Source organism: Prionailurus viverrinus, chromosome A2 (genome assembly GCF_022837055.1).
Source record: "Prionailurus viverrinus isolate Anna chromosome A2, UM_Priviv_1.0, whole genome shotgun sequence".
In the NCBI taxonomy this organism is placed as follows: Eukaryota; Metazoa; Chordata; class Mammalia; order Carnivora; family Felidae; genus Prionailurus; species Prionailurus viverrinus.
Window position 1 is genome coordinate 32,020,865 of NC_062562.1, and position 25,811 is coordinate 32,046,675.

General features: G+C 40.4%; 1 long non-coding RNA gene across 1 annotated transcript in view; it reads right to left on the minus strand.

Moving 5' to 3' along the window:
• Nucleotides 1-14,062, minus strand: part of LOC125161159 (uncharacterized) — a 143,562-nt gene extending 129,500 nt beyond the window's left edge. Inside the window, exon 1 of the long non-coding RNA XR_007150487.1 lies at nucleotides 14,008-14,062. This is a non-coding gene — a long non-coding RNA (uncharacterized LOC125161159). The remainder of the gene's footprint in view (nucleotides 1-14,007) is intronic.
• Between the last annotated feature and the right edge of the window lie 11,749 nt (nucleotides 14,063-25,811).

A 25,811-nucleotide genomic window follows, 5' to 3' on the forward strand; every position in this document is an offset into this window, starting at 1 on the left:
AGCTAGAGTTCAGAGTGGATGAATCTGATGGAAATGGAAGAACATCACAAGCTATCTGCTTATCAAAGGCATTTGAGATCCCCTTATTTCAAGAAAATGTTTGTTCCTCTTTCTTTCTAGCCACTAATTACTCCATAAAATCCTGTTTGGCTATTGTAAATAGGTTCCTCCAGCTAAATGATTCTGTAAAACCAAATTGACACCATTAGAACAGCTCTTTGTTAAGCTTTTTAAAAGGACTATCATTACTTGCATTTGGCACAAGAAAAACAATGAAATAATTTGCATAAAAATCATTGATGTAGAGGCTTAAAAGAGATTTTAGACTCCAGAGTGCTTTATTTTGGAAATAGTTGCGCTTTTTTTTATTTTTTTAAGGTTTATTTTTGAGAGAGACAGAGACAGAGCACAAGCAGGGAAGGGGCAGAGAGAGAAGGGGACACAGAAACTGAAGCAGGCTCCATGTTCCAGCTGTCAGCACAGAGCCTGATGCGGGGCTCGAACCCATGAATGGTGAGATCATGACCTGAGTCAAAGTCGGATGCTTAACTGACTGAGCCACCCAGGTGCCCCAATTGCACTTTTTTTTTAAAAAAAGAATTACTATTTTTGTAATTTGTATTATGTATATTTGTATCGTATTTGTATTATGTAAAAGGAATTATTATTCATTATTTAGTAACTTTCCCCTACATAGAGGGGTACATTCTAGATTTCACACGTTTGCTACTTATTCTTGAATAAGTGTCTCCATTTTCCCACCTACGTAAAGGCAACGTTAGACTGCCCTTGAAGAACAACAGCATTAGCAGATAGCCTGAAGATCGTTCTTGTGAGCGTGTTTCCTGTGTGGGAAGGCCAAAGTTGAGGTAAAAGAGTAAAGCAGCAACAGGGAATTTTCTCAGCTTGATTCAAGTTGTGTACATGTCAAATTCATTCAAGAACACACAAAATAACCTGCCATCTACTTATTAAACCAAGATAAGTGATCTACAGAGAAACAGTGCAAGTCAGCAGAAAGCTTAACTACAAAAGTGTTGCCCACCACCAAAATACCAATATAGTAATTGATACTGTATAGTTGGTTCTGACCTTATAAACCCTAGTGATGTCCCTTCCCAAGCTGATAATGAACAATCTGAGCACAAAGACTAAGACATGAGTTTTCCGTGAGAAGTAGCCTGGATGTTCCTTTCTCCACCTACGACCTTTGACCCAAAGAATAAAAGCAAGGTCAGAAAGGACAACTGTCTCCACTCTGTAGTCTCACCCAGTGTTGTCCACAAAAGGCACCTCACATGGGTGGGAGGCCACACTGGTTAGAACAGTTCTTTGGTCTTATGGCTAGATGACTGATGCCATAGGCGTACATCTCCATGAATGCCAAGGTAGAAGCCATTTTGAAGTGGTTTGCTTGAGTCTATAATTCCATTAGATGCAATTGTGATAGGGGACATGATACCCAAACACTTGGCTTATTGGTCTTTATTCTTGTATCATCCAACTTGAATGGAAGGGTCCTGTCCTTTCCATCTACCCAGGGTAACACCATACTTGCCTTTCTTTCTTCTAGCTCCCTACCTTGATAGGTGGTTCTTAGTTATGAACTACTGAGAACTTCCTATCTGGTCTTAAATTATTTTTAGTAATTTTATCTAAAGCCTAAGATTACACATTCTGGTTATCTCCAAATATTCATTCCATTCCTCTCCCGCTGGGAAGCAGACATACAGTTTAAAAAGATGTACCACATGCCCAGAATCCCCTTTCAGGTTAATTGTACTGAGATCTTTCACTTCCCACAGGACACAGGCTGGTAGTGAAAATACAGGTTCTGGTGTCAGAGAGCCTGAGTTCTAAACCTAGTTCTGCTTCTTACTCTCTCTCTGGTCTTCATTTTCTTCATCTTAACACATTGGGGATAATCATGAATCCACTTTACTGACAGGTTGCGATTGTTAGATGAGATAATCTACGGAAAGTGCTTTAAACAGTTCCTATAGTAGGTGTTCAAAACATAGCATAACACTGGAATATAGTAGGGCTCAATACAAGGCAACAAGTACCATCATTATACTGGTGGTACTAAGATTGTGGGAAGTGAGTCTCTGCATTCAGAAACCAAAAAATCTCAGAAGTTAACAAGGCATGAGATTTCAAATGGAACTGTACAGGTTGCGTGGGAAAGAGCTTGGATGAGCCAACAGCTGGGCAATTGCCTTGTGTGCCCTGCAGCTAGAATGATGGAGGGACAAGGAAAACATCAGCTCTTAGGCCTTCGGAGTTATTTTTCTCCTAACCTCTGATGGGAGCCATAGCTAATGGTCTAATGAGGCCATAGCAAAGTCCTAGTCCTAAATTCAAAGAACCTTAAGAGTATCAGATACAACCCCTTAGTTTAACAGAATTAAAGTCCAGCAAGACAAAATAACTTGTCTACAGTCAGTTAACTGGTTTATGGTAGACAGAGTGATGCAATAAGATGGCATGACAGCCAGGCCAGTATTTTTTACCCACCATCCAGCAATCTAATCAGCTTTGATTACAATAATCTCATGAGAATGTTCAAGGTGTCACAACCTGCAAGTCAACTTGACACATCAACAAACCCCAGTCTAACTTTTTACTATTTAGAAGGCAAATGTGCACCACAAATTTATTCCTATCAGTAAAAAGGACAGAAAAAAATATATACTAAAATTTCCAAACGACTGAACCATCAAATAGAATGTATAATTAGTTAGGATATCAGTCTACACATAAAACAGAGCAAACCACGGACCATAAACTGGGTACAGGCAGAATGGGGAAGGGTGGGATGTTAACAAAAATGGTCCAAGCTAAAGCAGAAGAACTAAAAAGTGCTCTCAACACCTCAAATTTACCATTTTGACCCTCAAAACTGCCATAAGACTTGGGACACAAAGACCTGAATTTCAACTCTCTTCCACTCACTAGATGTGTTACTTAAACTCTCAGAGCTCCAGATTCTGCTTCTATAGACAGGAGATAATAGCATCTGACTCACAGGGTTGTTTTCATGAAGCATTAGAGAGAAACTGCTGATGATGTCAAGCATGGTACCTAGCCCATGGTGTTTGGCACTGCTTCTCCCAATCCAGGTATATCCAAAGATACTCATTTTTTGAAAAAACAGTAATTATCTATTATGTGTATGTCTTTCCTAATTGGGATCTTGTTTCGTTTTAATGATTTTTCCAAATTGAATAGAGAGGAAGGAGCTGGTTTAGATTACAGGGTCACCACAAAATAGCTAAGACTGTAGATATGACCCATTTTCAAGCTGCCACAGCATAATTGAGAATATTTTCTTTGTCTTAGAAAGAAGCCAAAGCTAGAAGCCTCCTATCCTCTGTTTTGTGAATCATACCAACCAAGGCAGCCACTTTTGACCACTACAAAGCCCTAGCCCATGCCTGGGAGCTTGCCCTTCTTTGACCTTCCTGGGATCCCTCCCCAGAAGGCTTGCTTAGCACACTGGCCAGCGTTATTGAAGGGCCTCTACTTAAACTTAAAGCTCCAACCAATATGATCATAAGAGCATTTGTGATTCTACTGATGCAAACTCTAATGCCATCTGTTGGTGATAGGTACAGCTGATGTGCTTCTGGTCCAGCACATGGCTTTGCTGAATTCTATAATAATTTGAGATAGATTGTCTACAAAAATTGTCATTAATCACCTTATCAGAAAACTAAAGGAAGTTCATTAGCCTGAAAGAAAATATTCCCAGATGGTAACTGAAATCCATACACACACACACACACACACACACACACACACACACACACACACACAATATGTACCAGCAAAGGTATGTGTAGTCATAAAAGACAGTATAAAGGATTATTTCATTTACTTTCTTCTGTTAACTAATTTAATAAGCAGCTGTATAAAAAAAAGGTGCATATACTTGTATAGTTAGGCCTATAACACATAGAAGTGTAGAATATTTGACAATAACATCACAAAGGTGGTAGGTCGGAGCAAAGCTGTACTGGAGTAAAGAAATCACACCAGATGGTAACTTGAATTCACAGAAATGAAAAGAACTATAAAATGTAAATAGGAAGGTTAATATAACAAACTCTATAAATATATACTTGTCTCCTTTTTCCTCTCAAGTTTGCTTATAGATTTAAAATTATATAAAGCAATAATTATGATAATGTATTATTGAGTTTATAACATGTATAGATGTTATATATGTAACAATAATAACATAAACAGGTGAAAATGGAATACAGCTACATAGGAATAATGTCTGTATCATACCAGAATTACATTTGTAACAAATCTAAAGTTGATTCTGATAAATTCATATGTATTTGGTCAGCCCTAAAGCAATCACCAAGAAAATACCCAAAAATATATAGTGAAAAGATCATTAAAGGAAGTTACATGTTTCACTAGAAAATACTCACTTAATGCATAAGGAAGAAACAAAGGAAGGATAGGGAAGCACATAAGACATGTATTATGTAGAAAACAGAAAGTAAAATGGCACACATAAATCCCATTATATAGTAATAACATCAAATGTGATGGATTAAGAAACCCAATTAAAAGGTAGAGATCCAACTATAGTATACACACTTTAAATCCAAAGACACAACTATACAGAAAGTAAAAGGATGGGGAAAATATATGCCATGTAAATAGCAATAACAAAAAAGCTGAAGTAGTTACACTAATATTAAACAAAATATATTTTAAAACAAAAAAAAATGTTGCTAGAGATAAATATGGACACTTCATAGTGGTAAAGAGTCAGTCAGTCAGGAAGATACAACAGTTATAAACATCTATGCACCTAACAACAGGGCTCCAAAATACAGGAAGCAAAACTGACAGAATTGCAGAAGAAATAAACAATTCGACATTAACAGCTGGGACTGCAATCCTTTACCTTCAATAATACATATAACTATGATATGAATAAGTTAAGAGAAGACTTGAACAAGGTAAACCAGGTAGACCTAAAAGACATATGTAAAATGCTCCAACAAACAACAGAGAAGACACATTATTCATAAGGAACTCACTTGAAAGAACAGATCATATGCTAGGCCACAAAACAACCCTCAATATATTCAAAATAACTGAAATAATACATAGTATGTTGTTTTACCACAACTGAATTATAAATCAGTCAATAAAAGAAACTGTGGAAAGTCAAAAGTATGTTAAAATTAAACAACCCACTCCTAAATAATGAATGGATCAAAGAAGAAATCACAAATGAAAGAAAACACTTTGTGTTGAGTGAAAATAAGACATGATACCAAAACTCATGGTATGCAGCTAAAGAGTGTTTAAAGAGAAATTTATAGCTATAAATGACTATATTTAAAAATAAGGAAGATCTGGGGTGCCTGCGTGATTCAGTTGGTTGGCATCCAACTCTTGATTTCAACTCAGGTCATGATCCCAGGGTTGAGGGATCAAGCCCTGCATTGTGCTCTGTGCTGAGCAGGACCATGGAGCCCACCTAGGATTCGCTTTCACTCTCTCTCTCTCTCTCTCTCTCTCTCTCTCTCTCTCTCTGTCCCTCTCTCCTGCTTGTGTGTGTGCACTCTCTCAGAAAGAAAGAAAGAAAGAAAGAAAGAAAGAAAGAAAGAGAAAGAGAAAGAAAAAGAAATTGATAACATCACCTTCTACCTTAAGACGTAAGACACTGAGAGAAGAAATAAGAGTAAACTAACACAAAACAAGTAGACGTTAGGAAATAATAAAGATCAGAGCAGAAATTAATGAAATAAAGAATAGAAAACCAGTAAAGAAAATCAATGAAACCAAAAACAAGCCAATAATTTCTCCTTCCTGTATGTACACATAGCTCCTACTATCAGAGGTGGAAATCTATTTCTTTTCCCTTTATTTTTTAAAAAAATTTTTAATGTTTATTTATTTTTGAGACAGACAGAGAGAGACAGAGCATGAGCAGGTGGGGAGCAGAGAGAGAGGGAGACACAAAATCTGAAACAGGCTCCAGGCTCTGAGCTGTCAGCACAGAGCCCAACGTGGGGCTCGAACTCACAAACCATGAGATCATGACTTGAGTGGAAGCCAGACGCTCAACCACCTGAGCCACCCAAGCGTCCCTATTTCTCTTCCCTTCAAACCTGGACTGTCATTGCAACATGCACTGACCAATCAAATATAGCATAAATGACAAGTAAAAGAAGCCACCATGCTACCTAAGTCCAGGCTAGCCTGTGTTGGGAGACGCCTCACGTAGAGGCCACGGAGTATGAAAAGACACGAGGTAAAGAATCAAGGTTTCCTAACTATCTGCCAGTGCTGAGACCTCAGACATGTGAAACGGGACTTCTGGAGCCTTACAGCTCAGTCATTAGTTGAATGAAACTTCATGAGCTATCCAAGCCAATACCATGTGGAGCGAAAGAACCACTTGTCCAACTAAGAAAAATCATAACAAATAACACATGGATGTGTTAATCCACTAAACAATACATAACTGAAAACAAGTTTTAGGTTTAAAGCTCATAAGTAGAAGAACTTCTGGTATAGTAAATGTTGGCTGAATCTCAGTATCACGCTGCTATAGTATTGAAGACAGAAGATATATGATCTTCGGTTCCAGTGATCTTCAGTCTCCTACAGATGAAACTGTTGAAAGTTAAGATTCTCTGGCTAAAGAAAAGATGGCAGTGAGGAGCTACGCAGAAGCCACCCATTTGCCCTCTCACTGCTAGAACCTTGGAACAACCAAACATTATGAACATCATTTGAAGACTCACGAGTTGGGTTAATAGGATCATTTTACAAATTATGCACAGAAGGATAAAGGGAGCTACTCATATAAAAAGTTACTAGCTAACTTGTAATCAAAGTTAGGTCTTGTGAGTTTAATTAGGTACTTCATCCTAAACCCCAGGGTTTTTCTGAAAACTATTTTACTTTGTGCTCACGTTGGGGCCATTTCTCATTGCCACAAGCCAGACAGAGTACACCAGTTAAGACACAGACTTTGGAGTTGCATTTCCTTATTAGCTATGTGACCTTAACCTCTCCTAACCTCTCTCAGCAGCAGAGACCAGAACTGAGTTCCTGATTAGCAGCATTCTCCAGGTGATCAGCAGTTACCTGGTGGCAGGCTGATTACACTGGACTGCTTCCATCAGGAAAGAGGCAGCATTTTGTTTTTACTGGAATAGACACTTACACTAGATATAGATTTGCCTTCCTTGCACTCAATGCTTCTGCCAAAACTACCATCTGTGGACTTACAGAATACCTTAACCACATTCATGGTATTCCACACAAAAGTGCTTCTGATCAAGGAACTCACTTCATAGAAAATGAAGTGCAGCAATGGGCCTATGATTATGGAATTTACTGGTTTTAGCATGTTACCCAGTATTCTGCAGTGGCAAGCTTGTCAGACTGGTGGAATGATCTTTCTAAGACTCAATTATAATGCTAGCTAGGGAGCAAAGCCTTGCAGAGCTGAGACGAGGTTCTCTAGGAGGCTATATATGCTCTGAATTAGCATCTAATATATGGTGCTCTTTCTTCCATAGCCAAGATTGATGATTCCAGGAATCAAGGGGCGATCTACTAGCAAATATCCTTAGTGATCCTTACAAAATTTGGGGCTTCCTAACCCTGAAACCTTATCCTCTGTGGAACTAGAGGTCCTAGTTCCAGGGGGAGGAATGCTTTCACCAGAAAACACAACAATAATTCCATTAATTGGAAGTTAAGACTGCCACCCTACCACTTTGGGTTCCTCATGCCTCCAAATTAACAAGGAAAGAAGGGAGTTAGTATGGTGGCTGGGGCGACTGATCCTAATCACCAAGGGAAAACCAGATCACACTCCACATGGAGGTTAGGAAGAGTGTGTATGGAATATAGGAGATCCTTTAGGGTGTCCCATAGTACTCTCTTGCTTTGGGATTAAAGTCAATGGAAAACTATAACAAATAAAATTAGGCAGGACTACTAAAGCCCCGTCTCTTCAAGAATGAATGGTTGGGTCACCACACAATGTAAAGAACCACAACCAGCTCAGGGGCACCTGGGTGGCTCAGCTGAGTATCACACTCTTGATTTTGACTCAAGTCATGATCCCAGGGTCATGGGATGGAGCCCCGCATTGGGCTCTGCACTGAGTATGGAGCCTGCTTAACACTCTCTCTCTCTTTCTCTGTCTCTCTCTTTCTCCCTCTTCCCTTGTCCCCTTCTCTCTCTTTCAGAAATTAAAAAAGAAAAACAAGAACCACAAACAGCTGAGATGCCTGATGGGAACAAAATGAATACAAAATGCGTAGTGGTAGATGATAGTCATAAATATCAGTTATGACTATAAGGCTAGTTAAATAAACAGAAACCATAATTGTCATTAGTACTTAATCATTTTGTAACAATTGTATGTGTATATATCAAACAAATATCTTTTTCTTCCTTCTCTTATTCCCATATCATATACCCTAAGATGGTTTAACATTACATCATAGTACTTAAGTATTGTTAACTTTACATCATAATATTTAAGTTACATATCAAGGAGAAGAGTAGACATTGCCCAAGGATTGGTGCTTTTTAAGATATAAGAAGGATACATGTATGTTAGATATGAGTATGTCCTTGTTATTGTCTTTATTTGGAAATTAACTATGGGTTAAGGAAATGTGTATAGGTACAAATTAACAAGGGGTAGATTGTGATGGTTAATTTTATATGTCAACTTGGGTCGAATGCTAGCCCAGATGTTGTTGTAAAGGTATTTTTTTTACATGTGATTATCATTTAAATCAGTAGACCGAGTAAAGCAGACTACTGTCCATTATGTGGGTAAGTCTCATCCAATCATTTGAAGGCTTTAAGAAAACAAGATTGGAGTTCTCAGAGGAACAAGAAATTCTGCCATCAGATTGCCTTTGGACTTGAACTTTCCCTGAGTCTCTAGCCTGCCAGCCTGCCCTGCAGATTTTGGACTTTCTAGCCTCCAAAATCTTGGAAGCCATTTCCTTAAAATAAATCCATCCACCTCTCTCTCTCTCTCTCTCTCTCTCTCTCTCTCTCTCTCCCCCCCCCGACTCTCTCTCTCTCCCCCCTAACAGAAGATAACAGATAGATGGTAGATAGATATTCTTCTATTAGTTCTGTTTCTCTGAAGAAACCTGACTGAAAGAAATATTACATAAGCTATTATATTATATATTATATTATTTTTAGGTATCTTTCTAAGTCATCTCAAATTTCTTTTATACCATAATATTACTTCTTGTCCATGGAACTCTTTAAATCACATTATAGGTATCAATTTCTCTTTACTAAAATGGAAGACTTTGAGGACAAAAACTGTGGTATTCATCTTTATATTCCCATAGCAAACCGTAGATGATCAATAAATATTTTTGAATGAATAAATGAAAGAATAGAGGGAAAAATTCTGCCTTATAATAGATACAGAAGTCCACTTACTCTTAGCCATATGACATAGGTTCGATCAATTCTGTCAGTGTAACTGATGCTTACATGTTGGTTATGCTAAAGGAAAAAAAGATTGAAAGCAGCTATTTCAGTGATGAATCACTTACCATAGGATCCATAACTGCCTTGACATTCTTTAGCTAACATCTATTAGCTAAAATTTCCCAAAAGATCTTAATCATAACACAAAAGAAATCTGTTCAGGTTTCCAAAGTCGGATACTACAGTATAAGCTGTCTTCCGGCTGAGGGTACTTAGGAACTATGAGGGCATGCTTTGAAGAACTGTGAGCAGCTCTCAAGACTTCATGACTTCTCAAAACCAAAGAGCCAGAGCCCAATAATCCTCAGTCCATCATTGCTCTTTAACTTGATACCGTGGAATCAACATGGCAAGCATTTCACTTACCATAATGGGACTCCCTTTCTCATAGCTTACTCTGTCTTCCAATTTTATTTAGCATTTGCTAAATTGGTGAAAACCAGAAGACAACTATATCCAGAACAATGAGCATATACTTCCATGGGCTAATGAGAGTCATTTGCTAGAATTTCAATAGAGACAATCTTGTAATTACCATTACAAAAATTCGTAATAATAATGATAAGTAATTTGCTAACCAGCAAGGGTGAAATCACTGAACACTCAAAGTTGACACATATTCTCAGCCAGGATTATAGGCTCAACTTTTCAGCTGTTGGGATTCCAACAGTTCTTGTGCCACTTTGAAGAAATTAGCTTGAGGACTGGGGAAATTTGATTCATAATGAGTCACAAAATCCCAGACTCTCAGAAAGTCAGAGCTAAGAAAATGATCTACATTCAATCTCTATAGAAGAGGTTAATATGCAGAGACATAAAAATATGTTCAAGATAAACTGTCAAATTGAAAACAGTAAGTTGCAGGACAATACATAAGTATCGATTTTTCATAAGCAACCACCAAAAATGAAACGAAACGTTTTCCGGAAAATATGTATTCTCCAAAATAAAAAGAAATAGAAGATATGTATTCTGAGTATAAATCAAGCAAAGTACTTTACAATATTAACAGTGATTATTTCACTGCATTTAAGTAGTGATTATAAAAACAGGACCTATTATTCCCCCTTCCTGTGGGTATGCCGCCTGCAATGTGATTTTGCAACTCCTCCCACCAAAATGTGGATCGGTTTCTCCTTCCCCTGAATCTTTGCTGGCATTGTGACTTGCTCTGGCCAACAGAAGCAGCAGGAGGAAAGTTCTGACAGTGAAAAACCTAGGCCTCAGAAGGCTTCCACTTACTCTTCTAGGCCCTGCTCAGCCACTACGAGAATAAGCCCCAGACCAGCCTGCTGTGTGATAAGAGAAACAGCCCAAACACACCACTGCCCTACCTGACAGCCAGCCTCACCAGATTTACAGATGAGGCTATGTGAGTACACCAGCTGACCTTAGACATGTAAGCGACCTCCAGAGGGATCCCCTAAGTTTGGGTCACGTCGGCAGAACAAACTCAACATTTGAGTCATGAGTAATAACAAACGCTATTTCAAGCCACTGGATTTGAGTACAATTGGTTATACAGCAACACTTAACGGATAAACGTGGACACAACCTAATAAACCTCTCCTATATCATAAGAACTTTACAATGAGCATATACTGCTTTTTTTTCACACATTCTTTTTTTAATCAAATGGCAAAATAAAGTTTTTGTTTTCTTTTAAGTAGCTGGCCCTTTAAAGAAAAGAAAGTTGAGGCCCTGATGGAGAAATGCCCACCCAGTAAGTTAGGAACTCTGGCTGCAAATGACAGAAACCTAATTCAGACTTAAGCAAATCAGCCAACATCCTGATGCCCAGGCCCCTGAGGTCCTGAGTGGGGTATTTCTGGATTCAGGAATGTATGAGTCTAGGTGATCACACGCTATTTATCTGGGATATGTTTTTCTCTTCTTGCACATCTCTTCTCTTCTGGTTTGGCTTCATTCTCAGGCAGGTGATCCACAGAGCAAGAAGGCAGCCATCTGTAAGTTTAGTAGCCTCCCATGGAAAAGAGAATTCTTCTTCCTTAAAACTTACAGCAGGGTCTCAGGACTCACTCTGATTGGCCCAGTTTGGGTCACAGGACCATCTCTCATTCAAACACTGTTGTTTTTTTTGTTGTTTTTTTTTTCAACGTTTATTTATTTTTGGGACACAGAGAGACAGAGCATGAACAGGGGAGGGGCAGAGAGAGAGGGAAACACAGAATCGGAAACAGGCTCCAGGCTCTGAGCCATCAGCCCAGAGCCTGACGCGGGGCTCGAACTCACCGACCGCAAGATCGTGACCTGGCTGAAGTCGGACGCTTAACCGACTGTGCCACCCAGGCGCCCCTAAACACCGTTGTTCTTAATGGTCAGGTCTATTCATATTCCATCCCTCAGTTAGGGATGTGCATTAAATGGAGAAGGGTCAGTTACTCATGATAAATGGGTTTCTGTTACCCTAAGGGGAAAGTGGGAGGCACCTGGGTGGCTCAGTCGTTAAGCATCTGACGTCAGCTCAGGTCATGATCTCACAGCTCATGAGTTTGAGCCCCAAATCAGGTTGAGTTTGAGCTCCGCTTTGGGTGAGCTCAAGCCCCGCTTTGAGTAAAAACATGAGCCCAACTTTGAGTGAGCCCTGCTCCTCTCTCTCTCCCTCTCGCCCGCTCTCCCCTTATTCAATAGCACTCTCGCTCTCAAAAAAAAAAAAAAAAAAAAGGAGGAGAAAGTGGGAGTTTGGCAGAGAGGAAAAAAAAAAAACAGACACAACACTCAGAGGCATACAGCTACTAAGCAGCCAAGTTGGCACTAATCTCCAAGTCTTTGGACTCCTAGCACAGCACTGGAAAATGCCATTCCTTATCCTGCCGTTCTATGGTATAAGCATCTCTGCCCTCACACGCTTCCTCAAGCTGGCAAGCAGTCTAAAAAGACTACGAAATGTTCTGCTGCTGTGAAGCCTCATGACAAAATTCGTGCTTTTACAAATTAAAGTGAAGTAGCCACCACCCCACTATTGGGAAGCAACACAACTTGAATTCATACACTCAGTAACCACCTTGTCACCACCACTATCTGCCTATATACCTCTTATCAAGCATAGGCGTGAAAGCAATACAGACACCCTAAAGGGGGGTTAAATTCAATTACCATCTCACAACCTGTTTGGCAAACCTTCCCAAGTAGAGTGGGAAAGATGCCTTATCACAGCAGACACAAGGGGAGGCCATTATTTGAACTGTGGGATAAACTGAGTTCCTGAAAATAAAAGCTCTGGAGGGGTTTTACGACGGTAACTGTCATGCCCTTCTATGGTTTCAAAATATTTACGTATTGTCACATTTGCCACAACCTCTCATAGCAGAGCCCCCCCACTCACTTTAAAGTAAAAGAAAATTAAGACCCAGAGAGAGAAACCAACACGTTCAGGGTCACTGTTTAACTAGGTGTGTGTCAGCCGTGACCATCCAGGAGTGGAAAAGAATCTGACCTGCAAAGTGGGAGGTGGAGACATTTTTCTTCCACATATTTTGACATCACATAGACAGTGTTGGCACATATTGGAAAATATTTGTTCTCACCATCCCCAAATAAAATGCCCTCCTCCTATGATTCATTTGGCAATTAATCACGGACTGCCTTCTGGCATTTCTTCTTTGGTTATTTTGGACTAGGAATTAATCTTTATACTTTGCTTTATCTCCTGTTTGCCATGTCTCCCAATTAGATACAGTGCCTTAGGGGCAAGGACTCTCTATTAAGCCAGCAAAGATGAGTAGATGGCTCCCTGTGTGCATCTCCAATCAATTGCTGGTAACTAGTGGGGTGTTGGGATGTTTGATGCCAGGACTCTGTGGGAAAGAGGGCTGAGGTTGTTGGTCATGTTTCATATGGTGGGAGAGGGCGGGTGACTCCAAATCGACCAGGCACTTGCTACCTTTGCAACCCCAGGGCCCAGCTTCTCTCTCATTTGACCCCAAAGCTGCATGTCTTTCACAAAACATTGATCTGTATTCTTTATGTAACATCCAAACCTTCCTACGGGAGTGGATAAATGAATGTTAGGCAAGTACCCAAGGTAGAGACGGACAGTCTTTAAAAAATCTGCTTTCTGATCCAAAAGTTATCATGCGCTTTGTGTAGTGAGTTTGGAAAACAAAGGGGAAATTACAATAAATTTAGTAAGATAAACAAAAATGACCATCATTATTTATTTTTCAATTTGGATTCCTCCCCGTGATATTGCGATTTGTAAGAAACACAGGAGTCCCCCTTACACGCAAGGACTACATTGCGAGACTCCCAGGGGATGCCTGAAACTGTAGATAGTACCAAACCCAATATATACTATGTTTTTTTTCCTATACACACATACCTATGATAAAGTTTAACTTATAAATGAGGCACAGCAAGAGATTAACAATACGAACTAAAAATGGAACAATTATAACAATACACCGTAATAAAAAATGATGCGGTCTTTCTCAAAATATCTTACTGTACTGTACTCACCCTTCTTGCGACCACAGGAGAAGGTAAAATGCCCACACGACGAGACGGAGCGAAGTGAAATGACAGACGCAACGGGACGTATGTAAGTAACATTAGTTTCTGTTGACCTGCTGACGATTCGTCAGAAGGACGATCACGCTAGGCTTCTATTCACCTTCCGACGATTCGTCACAAAGAGTATGGTCTGCTTCCAAACCCGCTGTCGACCACAGGTAACTAAAACTATGGAAAGGGAAACCTCGGATAAGGGGGGCACTGCTTGGATATATTTGGTCCCTGTCCTATTTCTGGCACCTCTCCTAAAATCCTTGAAATCTCTTATGATAAGAGCCACGGAAGTGTCTTTTGTTATGTTAATGAGGTGACTTTTGCAAAGACCCTAGGTAACTCAAGGACCTGGGCTGGTTCCCCGGGGAATCAACCCTGTCGTCAGAGGGTTGGAACTTTCAGGCTCACCCTGTGATCTTCCGGGAGGAGAGAGGGTCTGGAGATTTGATCAATAACCAATGACCAATGAACGATTCAATTAATCATGCCCAAGTAATGAAACCTGCATGAAAAAAAAAAAGAAAAAAGAATGAGCTTCAGAGAACTTCCAGGTTGGTAAACACTTGGAGGTAAGGGAGAGTTCTGTGCCTGGAAAGGGCGTGTAAGCTCCCGTTCTTTCCCCGTGCCTTGCCCTATGCATCTCTTCCATCTAGCTGTTCCGGAGTCACATCTTTGTATAAGAAACTGGTGATCTAGTAAATAACATGTTTCTTTGAGTTCTGTGAGCTGTTCTAGAGGATTAATCAAACCTGAGGAGGTCACGGGAACTTCCAATCTGCAGCAGCTCTGTCAGCAGCACAGGTGACAACCTAGGCTTGTGATTGGCATCTGAAGGGAGCGGGGAGGTCCTGAAGGACTAAACTCTTCAAGTGTGGAATCTGGTGCTCTCTCCAGGTAGACAGTATCAGAATTGAATTGAATTGTAGGATACCCAGCTGATGTCCATAGCATTGCTTATTCTTGGTTTGAGAAAGCTCCCCACCTACCCCCACCACCCACACCCACACCCACACCCACACACACACACACACAGACTGGAATTGGATTTAGGAACACAAAAGACTCCCAAATTTGGTTCGGGCTAGTTATATTTTGGGGTTGATTTCATCACTTAGCATTGAATCTTGAAATTTTTTTTCTTAAATGTTTATTATTTTTTTAATTTTTTTAACGTTTTTATTTATTTTTGAGACAGAGAGAGACACAGCATGAACAGGGGAGGGTCAGAGAGAGAGGGAGACACAGAATCTGAAACAGGCTCCAGGCTCTGAGCTGTCAGCACAGAGCCCGACGCGGGGCTCGAACTCACAAACCGTGAGATCATGACCTGAGCCGAAGTCGGATGCTTAACCGACTGAGCCACCCAGGTGCCCCCAAATGTTACTTTTTGAGAGAGAGTGTGAGTAGGTGAGGGGCAGTGAGAGGGGGACAGAGGATCTGAACAGGCTCTGTGCTGACAGCAGCTAGCCTGATGTGAGGTTCTCAAGAACACTGAGATCATGACCTGGGCTAAAGCTGGATACTCTACTGACTGAGCCACCCAGGTGCCCCAAATCTTAAATATTTTAAATGTAATCATTCTAACAGAAAATTTCATTTACTACAAATATTCCTTCATGTCGATTTCCACATGTTGATCTCCAATTTATGTGAGGCTCTATTTATATTAAAGTATGTTGGTTTTGATTATTTACATAACTATTTATAACTTTCTTCAGAGCAGTGGGACATCTCCCTGCATTGTTACAATTAAATGAAACATTTTTAGGGGTTCAGCTTCCAAACTGGAAAACATCCTGAATTCAAACCCAGCAAAGATAAGAGTCTGGCTTGCCTATAATTTTGGAAAAACACATGATCTTATAAGAAGAGGAGAATAATAATTAGGTTAATGTGTATCTATTCACAGATAGTCTGGAAGCAAATTATACCTTTTTTAAACAAAATTATGAATGTGCACTAAAGCCATCTGTCTCTCTTTTTTTCCCCTTGTCTCTCAAGTCTTCATATCCTTTTTTAAAAAAATTTTAAGTGAATTATAGTTGACATATAATATTATGTTAGTTTCAGGTGAATGGCATACTGATTCAACATTTATATACACTATGAAATGCCCACAAGGATGAATTGTACTTACCATTTCTCACCATACAGTTATTGCAATATTATTGATTATATGTCCTGTGCTGTATTTTTCATCCCCATTGTCTTTGATATTTCACTTAGCATAATGCCCTTTAGTTTCATCCATGTTGTCAGGAATGGCAAGATTTCATTATTTTTATGGCTGAGTATATATATATATATATATACTCCATTGTGTGTGTGTATATATATATATATATATATACCACATCTTCTTTATCCGTTCACCTATCGATAGGCACATAAGTGGTTTCCATAGCTTGGCTATTAGAAATAATATTGCAATAAATATAGGAGTGCATATAGCTTCTTAATATTGTCCTTTTTTTTTCCAGGTAAACACCCAGAAGTGGAATGACTGGATCGTCTGGTATTTCTATTTTTAGTTTTTTTTAGAAACTTCATACTGTTTTCCAGAGTGGCTACACCCATTCACACTCCCACTGACAGTGCACAGTGTTCCCTTTTTTCCACATCTTCTCTAACCCTTGTTGTTTCTTGTCATTTTGATATTAGCCATTCTTTAGAGTCTCCACATCCTTGAAGCCAGGGGGAAAAGAGTCATACTATCAGCAGAGAATTTCATTAATCTCATGGCAGGTAACACAGTCTTCACATTTCATTTAGGGAATGTTACCCAGAAGCTGTCTCTGGGAATAAGATTAGGGAGAAAGACGAGATGGCAAGAGCTGGAACATTCTAGCAATTATCCTAGGTATGTCACTTGCAGGCTTCTTTTTCATAGACTTAAAAATAAACTTTAAACCTAACTACTCTTTTTTAAGTTACTTAATTTCAATGTTTATTTATTTTTGAGACAGAGAGAGACAGAGCATGAACAGGGGAGGGTCAGAGAGAGAGGGAGACACAGAATCTGAAGCAGGCTCCAGGCTCTGAGTGGTCAGCACAGAGCCGGACGTGGGGCTCAAACTCACGAACCGTGAGATCATGACCTGAACCGAAGCCAGACGCTCAACCGACTGAGCCACCCAGGTGCCCCATAAGTTACTTAATTTTGATCTACAGTAGAAATTCCTGTATTTAAGTGTGCATAATAATTACCTGGGGGCTTGCTAAAAATTCATGTTCCCAGGCCTTACCCCAGACCTACCAAATCAGAATCTTGGGATAGAGAAGAGGAAAGCTAAAGAATCTGTAATATAAAAGTTCCCCTAGGTGATTCTAATGCAACTTACAGGAAACTACTGTCTCAAAACAAACAAGTGGAATTGAAAATCTCAGTCAATAACTTGCTATTCGGTCAACTCGATTTGATGTCAAGCAGAGTGAATAACTTATCTTGATGAAATAGGCTTCCCCAACCCCAAGCCAAATAATATATAACATTAACATTGTGTTCATGTATGTCCTTGGCCAACAGTTTGCAATTCTTTCACTATCAAACTATAGGGCTCTGATCATTGGTCCTCCACACACATCCCAGAAATGTCCTTAGCAGCCAATTGGCACATCTAGGAAACAAGAAATAACTAAGATTACCATTCTGTATATATACAGAAATATATATTTCCAGCGAGGGCAAAGAAAATGGTCATTTTAGTTGCCCTAACTGGTTCTAAGGTGGGAAAATATACCATGTCTGGTTGACATTTTGAGATATTAAAAACAGGTCAAGGTCAAGGATCCTCATCTACTACTCTCTACTCAGAATCCCTAGCTGTTTTTGTTTTGTTTTGTTTTGTTTTGTTTTGTTTTGTTTTTTGCTAGGGAAGAAATATATAAGGCATATCCTTACTTAAGAAAATTACCATGTGATGAAGAGAAACAAACTGATTCCAAATAACGAGTAGGGAAGAATATAAGATATCACATAATCAAGGGCTAGAACTTCAGCACCAGAAGAATTTGGTGAAGAGAAAAACTATGTGAGATTGGGTCTATATAATTACATTAGCCTTGCAGATGGCACCTTGCCTGCAATTGTGGTTTCCTATGATCTCTATTCTAAATGTCTCATTATAATACTATCTCTGGAGTGTGGATGTGTTTACCATTTTGGTCTGTGGATCTATTTGGGGAATTTTTTGAAAGCCTGATTTCAACTGTAAATCAATCAGTTAGAACTCTCAACATAAAATCCATTTAAAGAAGCAATTATAATTCACCCTCTCCTTCTGGCTATACTAAGATAATTTTTCACCCCAGAAATCCAATTCTGAATTGTCCAAAAGACGTCATTTTCAGAAGAGTTTTTCACAAATAATAGAAAGGAGACTTTGATCAGTTACAGCCATTTCACTATCATTTCGGAAGAAAATTTTTATTTTAATGTAATGGAAGTGTGAGCATTTAGGAAACAAACCGTACAAATAGTGCCATAGATACAGATACATTTTAATAGTAAACATAATTTCAGAATATCTTTATTACACAAAAGGGGTTTTATGCCTATAATTCCACCCACCAGAGAAAAACATTGCTAACACCTTGGTGCATAATTTCGCAAATCTTGGGGGCCCTGGGTGGCTCAGTCGGTTGAGCATCCGACTTCAGCTCAGGTCATGATCTTGCATTTGGTAAGTTCAAGCCCCACGTCATGCTCTGTGCTGATAGCTCAGAGCCTGGAGCCTGCTTCAGATCCTGTGTCTCCCTCTCTCTCTGCCCCTCCACCATTCAGGTTCTCTCTCTCTCTCTCTCTCTCTCCCTCAAACATTAAAAGAAAAAAAGGAAATATTTTCACCAGTACTGATTACAGTCTCAGGATACATTTCTTGTGTGGAATTTGGGGGCAATTGTGTGCTTGGGATACATAAAATGGCAAGTGTTCCCTAACCCCAGACCAGACCAGACCCATTTGCCTAAATTTTGTGCATAAAAAGGGAGTAACTATAACACTAACCAATCTTCTCTAAATAATACAGATCACCTGTCCTCACATACCTTACAGTGTTAACACATTACTCAGCTGAAAGAACTCTCTCCTATCACAAGTGAGGTTGGGAAGGTCAGCGAGGTATAAAGGGGGGGGGGGGGGAATCCCCACGAGACACATTCCATTCATTCATTCCATAAGCATGTATTAATCATCTACTTTGTGCCAGGCACTGTGTATGATACTGGGAATTCAAAGTTTACTGACCAATTTTTTGAACAGAGATAATCACAGATTCTCAGAGATAATCCTGGAACAAAGTGATATGTGCTATATGAGAGTCATATGCAGGGTGCCCAGAAAACACAAAAGACATGGTGACCGGCTCTACCTGAGAGATCAGAGTCACAGGTTATAGAAAAGTTCACTTGTTTTGATCCTAAGGGAATAAGAAGAGTTTTGAAGGGAAGAACATTACAGTCAGAGGGAACAGATACACAAAGGCTCAGAGGCCTGTGTGAGAATGGCATTCTGGGAAATGGCAAAAAAATGATGGCTCTAGTAAAGGAACACGGATCTCAGCTATAGGATATGAGGATGGGAATGTGGCCTGGGTCAGAATTTAAAATTTCCTAAATGTCGTATTAGGGACCCAGGGCCTCAAAAGACTTTGGAGAAATCTTTTTTTTTTTTTCCTGAGAAAAAACGACTTGGAGAAAGAGAATTTTTATCTTTTTTTTAAAACTTTTTAAGGTTTATTTATTTCTGAAAGACAGAGTGCTAGTGGGGGAGGGGCAGAGAGATCAAGGGAGACACAGAATCTGAAGCGGGCTCCAGGCTCTGAGCTGTCAGCTCAGAGCCAGATGTGACCTGAGCCAAAGTCGGATGCTGAACCCACTGAGCCACCCAGGGACCTGGAGAATTTTTATCTCTAAAGACATGATCTCCTTTAACCAAGCAACGAGTGGTTAAACATAAGGCTTTAGAGTCACGTTAAGCTGGAGATAGTATCTATCTCACAGGATTGTTGAGATGACTAAATACGTTGACATTTGTTAAAAACCTCAGCACAATGCCTGAGCTATACCTTGCACTCAATAGATAGTAGATACTGTAATGATAAGCATGACACATTGTTATTAATCCTCCGGCAACCATTTGAAGGCTGCATGAGGGAAAAAGAAAGTTCAAAAGGACTAAGTGACTTGCCTAAATTCCAACAGGTAGTTAGTGGAGAAGCTTGAGCCCCACATCAAATTTTGTGGCTGTAAATCCAGTGCTCCCTTTTTTTAACAGCACAGTGAATAGCCTCCACAATGTCTGAACCGACCAGTACATTTCTCCCTGACATTTTGGTCCAGATGGAAGAAAAAACAAATCTCTCTCTCTCCAACCTCTCCGGGAAAGCCAAGTTCTAACCATTAGCCTGGTTTAAAGTAACATCAATAATAAGATGAACCCCCGCAGTAATAAAGCAGTGTTAACAATCACTACCTTTTATTGAGTGTTGACTAGGTTCCAGGTCCCATATTTTACACACATTATACCACATACCACCGCCCCAAATTAAGTACTATTCTACAGAAAAACAAACTGTGGATCAGAGAGGTGAACTGACTTGCCCAAAGCTACAAAAACAGTAAGCAAGAGAGTCAAACATGAGCCCCACCATTCCTGAGTCAGTATTTTTATCCTCTGGCAATATTTTGTTCAAACAAGGCAGATGGTCCACCTCTTCAACAGAAAAGAAAATTCTACATGGTAACAGGAACTTCCAGCCAGCTTTGAAACAGGCTTTTTCCAGAGCTGATGCTTATGTATTGGTCTCAGGAATCAGTTCTTAGGCCACAGAGTCACCCTGGCATGCTAAAGAGCCATCTCCCTTTAGAAAAGCCACTGTGGGCAAAGGCTCTTCACTACTGTAACGGGCTGATAGCAACATCTGCAACGGAGTTTCACCGCCTGGCAGTGTGTCTGAGGCTGGTGATGAATGGAAGGCAAGAGTGACATTTACTAAATCAGGCTGTATGCTCCATGCAGAGGAGCGAAGAACTCCAGTAAGCAGGAGTGATTCACTGAACCTGCTTTGGCAATCTGTGAAGACTTTATTCCAGACTCACAGCAGGGAAAAACATACTTAAATCTTGCCCACAGAGCTCTCCCAGAATGAAATCTATCATATCACCGTAGGGGGAGAGAGAGAAATCCGCTCTGCAATTGTGTGCCGTATCCAGCAGCCGGTCACTGCTGTCGGTATTCAAAGTGCCCCTGCATGTGTGATGAGATGTTACCAACAATGCCTGTGTATGCAACATAGAACCGGCTACTGGGTGGGAAGGCTCCGCTGGGCAGTGAGCAGCGTGGATGTAGTAGGAAACAGTCTCAGTGCCCAGAGGAGGAGAGAAGGGCTTGGTTTAAAAGCTCTCAACTGTAAGGACAAAAGCAGGATTCTCACCGCATCCTCCCCTGTGGTCTGCCGTTGTCTCCCTAAGCTGAGTGTGGGCTTGTTGTGAGTTCCAGGCTCCCATGCTGTGGAAGCAGGTCCACTTAACGCATAGTGGTACTTGTGGGTAGGGGGAGGCAGGAAAGCTTTAACAATCCCTTATCACCCCATCCCCTTCTTTAATCTTATTCCTACGTGATAATATGAGTTCTAGTCTCTGCTGAGCCCTCACGATGTACAGGTGCAGTCTAAGTCTATTAACTAAATTTGTAAAACAACCCTATAAAGCGGGACTATTGTCATCTCTGTCCTACAGATGAGGTTTTTAGTGACTCACCTGGTGTCACCCAAGTCATAAATGCCTTTGCTGGGGCTTATATAGAGCCTTGTAACCTAACCACTAGGCTTTATCACTTCAAGTGCCGACCCTTGGTTCTGCTTTCAAAGGTCATTTCCAAATTACTGTTTGTCCAGAAGGAGTGATTCTGAACTGAAGCACTGAAATCAGTGCTTACTGATTTCCCAGTTCATTCCCTTTATAATATTTATCATGTTGTCAACATATCCTATTTCCTCTTTGTATACTTATTTTTTTAAGTTTATCTATTTTTGAGAGAGAGAGAGACAACACCAGCAGGAGAGAGGCAGAGAGAGAGGGAGAGAGAGAATCCCAAGAAGGCTCCTTGCTGTCAGCACAGAGCCCAAAGTGAGGTTCATTCTCACGAACTGTGAGATCAAGACCTGAGCCGAAATCAAGGGTCAGATGCTCAAGCGACTAAGCCACCCAGGTGTCCTTTTGTGTACTCATTATCCTGTTTTCTCCAACCAGCTGTAAGCCCCAAGAAAGAAGGGGTCTTATGTGTCACATTTGTCAACCACTCACTCACCAGCACTTAAAACCCTGCCTAACAGATGTGGGGATTTCACTGCCTATTTGTTGAGGGAATGGTGTACCATTAATACTGTTGATTTAAGTAGGTATGTATGTCACGAGCTTCTCAGAGGCAGGGTCTTGAGATCTCATTCATCTTTGTGCTTTATGGTCTATTTTAGGGCCTAGCCTGTAGTGAGCATACAATTAATGCTTGCTGCCATGTGGTATAGTTTTAAGGGCAGGCATTTGATTTTTCGAGCAGATAGACCCGAGAGCAATTACTTCCTAATTGTGTGACTTTGACAAAGTTACCTAAACCGTCTTCCACCACCGTTGCAACATCTATAAAACGACAGGATTAGGGAGAGGGTTCAGTGATTAAAATACTGGCACCTAGCCACATCTGAACATTAGTTGTTGAGTTCTTTATCTTCTGTGTCCGGGGTAATGTCAGGCATCTAGCAGAGACTCAAAAATGGAGAATGAGGGGCGCCTGGGTGGCTCAGTCGGTTGGGCGTCCGACTTCGGCTCAGGTCATGATCTCACAGTCCGTGAGTTCGAGCCCCCGCATCGGGCTCTGGGCTGACAGCTCAGAGCCTGGAGCCTGTTTTGGATTCTGTATCTCCCTCTCTCTCTGACCCTCCCCTGCTCATGCTCTGTCTCTCTCTGTCTCAAAAATAAATAAATGTTAAAAAAAAAAATGGAGAATGACTGGAGGGAAAAATCAGTATTTCAGGAGATGGGGTTCTTGGGAGTTCCCAGTTCCTGTAGCCAAGAACACCCAATGCAGTGCTATGGTCAGCTTAGCCCACCGTAGTTGGCTGAATGGTGGTCTCCTCTCTCCCAAATTCACGTCCACCCAAATGTCCAGAATATGACCTATCTGGAAATAGGATTTTGGCAAATGTAATTAGTTAAGGTGTTCAATATAAAAACCTGGATTTAGAGTGGCCCTTCTTCCTTTTAAGAAGAGGCAAAAGGGGCACCTGGGTGGTCTAGCAGGTTAAGCGTCCGACTTTGGCTCAGGTCATGATCTTACAGGTTCCAAGTCTGAGCTCCACACCAGACTCTATGCTGACAGTGCAGAGCCTGGTGCCTCTTTCAGGTTCTGTGTCTCCCTCTCTCTCTGTCCCTCCCCCATTCATCCTCTCCACACCCCCCGCCTCTCAAAAATAAATAAACTTAACAAAAAAAAAAAAAAGAGGAAAGAACTCAGAGCCACACAGAGAACTGAACGCTAGGGGAAGAAGAGGCAGAGACTGGACTTTTGCGGTCACAAGCTATGAAATACCAGGAGCCACCAGAAACTGGAAAAGACCAATATTCCCCTTTAGAGGCTTCACAGGGAGTTTAACCACCTTGATTCCAGACTTCTGTCCCCCCAGAACCATGATAGAGTACATTTCTGTTGTTTGAACCTATCCAGTTTGTAGTGATTTGTTATGGCCGCCCCAGGAAATGAATACAGTGGTGAATGTAGATGCTATTTGAGGATATAGATTAACTTTAAATAATGGGTAAATAGAGAAATAAATAAGAACAAAGCAACAGCCAATGACCCATATTTGAAGCCATCCGGGTCCTCTTCTCGGGGAGCAAGCTTAATGACTGGAAGTCTTAGTTCATAGACAAGATGAATTAGAGAGCAAGGACCTTGTCAAATGGATTCATCGCAGGGTCTCCTTAAAGAACAAGATTCAATTTAGCAAAATGTGTTTGCCCACAAATTTTCATCTTACATTTAGTGAGGAAAATAAGATATAATTATAAAAACCATTATCCTTGAATCAATCATAGCCCTTTTCTTCACCTGGTAAAATGAGATGGCCTGTTGATGTATCAGGCATCGCTCATGGCAACCTTTTTTTTTTTATTTAGGTAAGTAAATTATTCCAGTGAAGTATAACATACATGCACAAAAATGCCCCACATATATGTGTATGGGTTAATGAATTTTTGCAAGTTGTTCATGTTCATGTAATCAGGCAAGAAATAGAATGTAACCAGCATTCTAGAAGCTTCTGTCCTGCTCTCTCCCAGTCACTCCCCCTCCCCCATGAGAGGTAGCCACTATCTTGACCTCTGACACCTTAATCAGTCTGGGTAGCGTTTTGACTACATAAAATGGAATCACGCAGTATTTACTCTATGGTTTTTGGATTTCTGTATAACTGTAATGCACTTTTTTTTTTAATTTTTTTTTCAACGTTTATTTATTTTTGGGACAGAGAGAGACAGAGCATGAACAGGGGAGGGGCAGAGAGAGAGGGAGACACAGAATCGGAAACAGGCTCCAGGCTCTGAGCCATCAGCCCAGAGCCCGACGCGGGGCTCGAACTCCCGGACCGCGAGATCGTGACCTGGCTGAAGTCGGACGCTTAACCGATTGCGCCACCCAGGCGCCCCTGTAATGCACTTTTTAAATCCATTTTATTGTTGATCAGATTGGGCTGATTCTAATTTTGTGGCTATTAAAAATAGCACTTCTATGAACATTCTTCTATCTGCCTTTCAGTGTATGTGTGAACACATTCTTTTGGGATATTTAACACATTTAGTGTAAAATTACTGAGCCATGAGACATACATACATGTTTTCAACTTTCTGATGTGCAGTCACTCTTAGCCATTTTGGTGGATTTGTATCGCTTCTTGGTCTTTTGGCTAAGATCAAGTTCATTTTGGTGGATTTGTAGTGGCATCTCATTGTGGTTTTAATTTGCATTTCTATGGTCATGAATGATGTTGGGCACCTTTCAAATACTCTCAAATACTGATTGTCCACTCGGCCATCCTCTTGTGAAGTGCCTTACATATCCGCCCATCTCACAAAAAAATTAGTTTGCCATTTCTAACACATTTGTAGGTTCAGGTTTTCCACGTAAGTGTTTTATAAAGATCACACGATGAAAACATCTCAGCTGGCCAAATACTATACACAAGAGGCTGACAATGGGAATCCTGTTTTGCTATGTGGTTAGACTACCTCTCTTTGTTGCTGGACACTTGAGAGCCTTGCAAAAACACAAGTCAGCTGAGTGTTGAGGCTAGAGGTCCATTTTGGGCCACAAAACTGGAGACACTGCTACAAACATGTTATAGAATTCCCCCCAAGAACCACTGGAGAATATTTTAAAGCCTTAATTTCCAAGTCAGCAGCTACATCTCTCTCCTTATAGGTAATTTGAAGGCAGCACAAATAATCTGAGGTCCTTAACACCAAATTGATTTAGGACCTCCAAGATGCTTGTCTTTTCCTCAGCTTGTGGGGAACTCATCCATCACTGATCATGCTATCTTGGTAGACAGAGGTGAGTTTTTCCCAATGGTAAGCCCCACAATGTTCATCTATGTCCTTTCTTTTCCGAGTGAAAAGAATTGATTTTCTTTCTAATTTTCACTTTGCTTTTAGAGAAAATACTTTCAGTGTGATTGGTTGGCTTAGATCTGGCATCTGTCCGT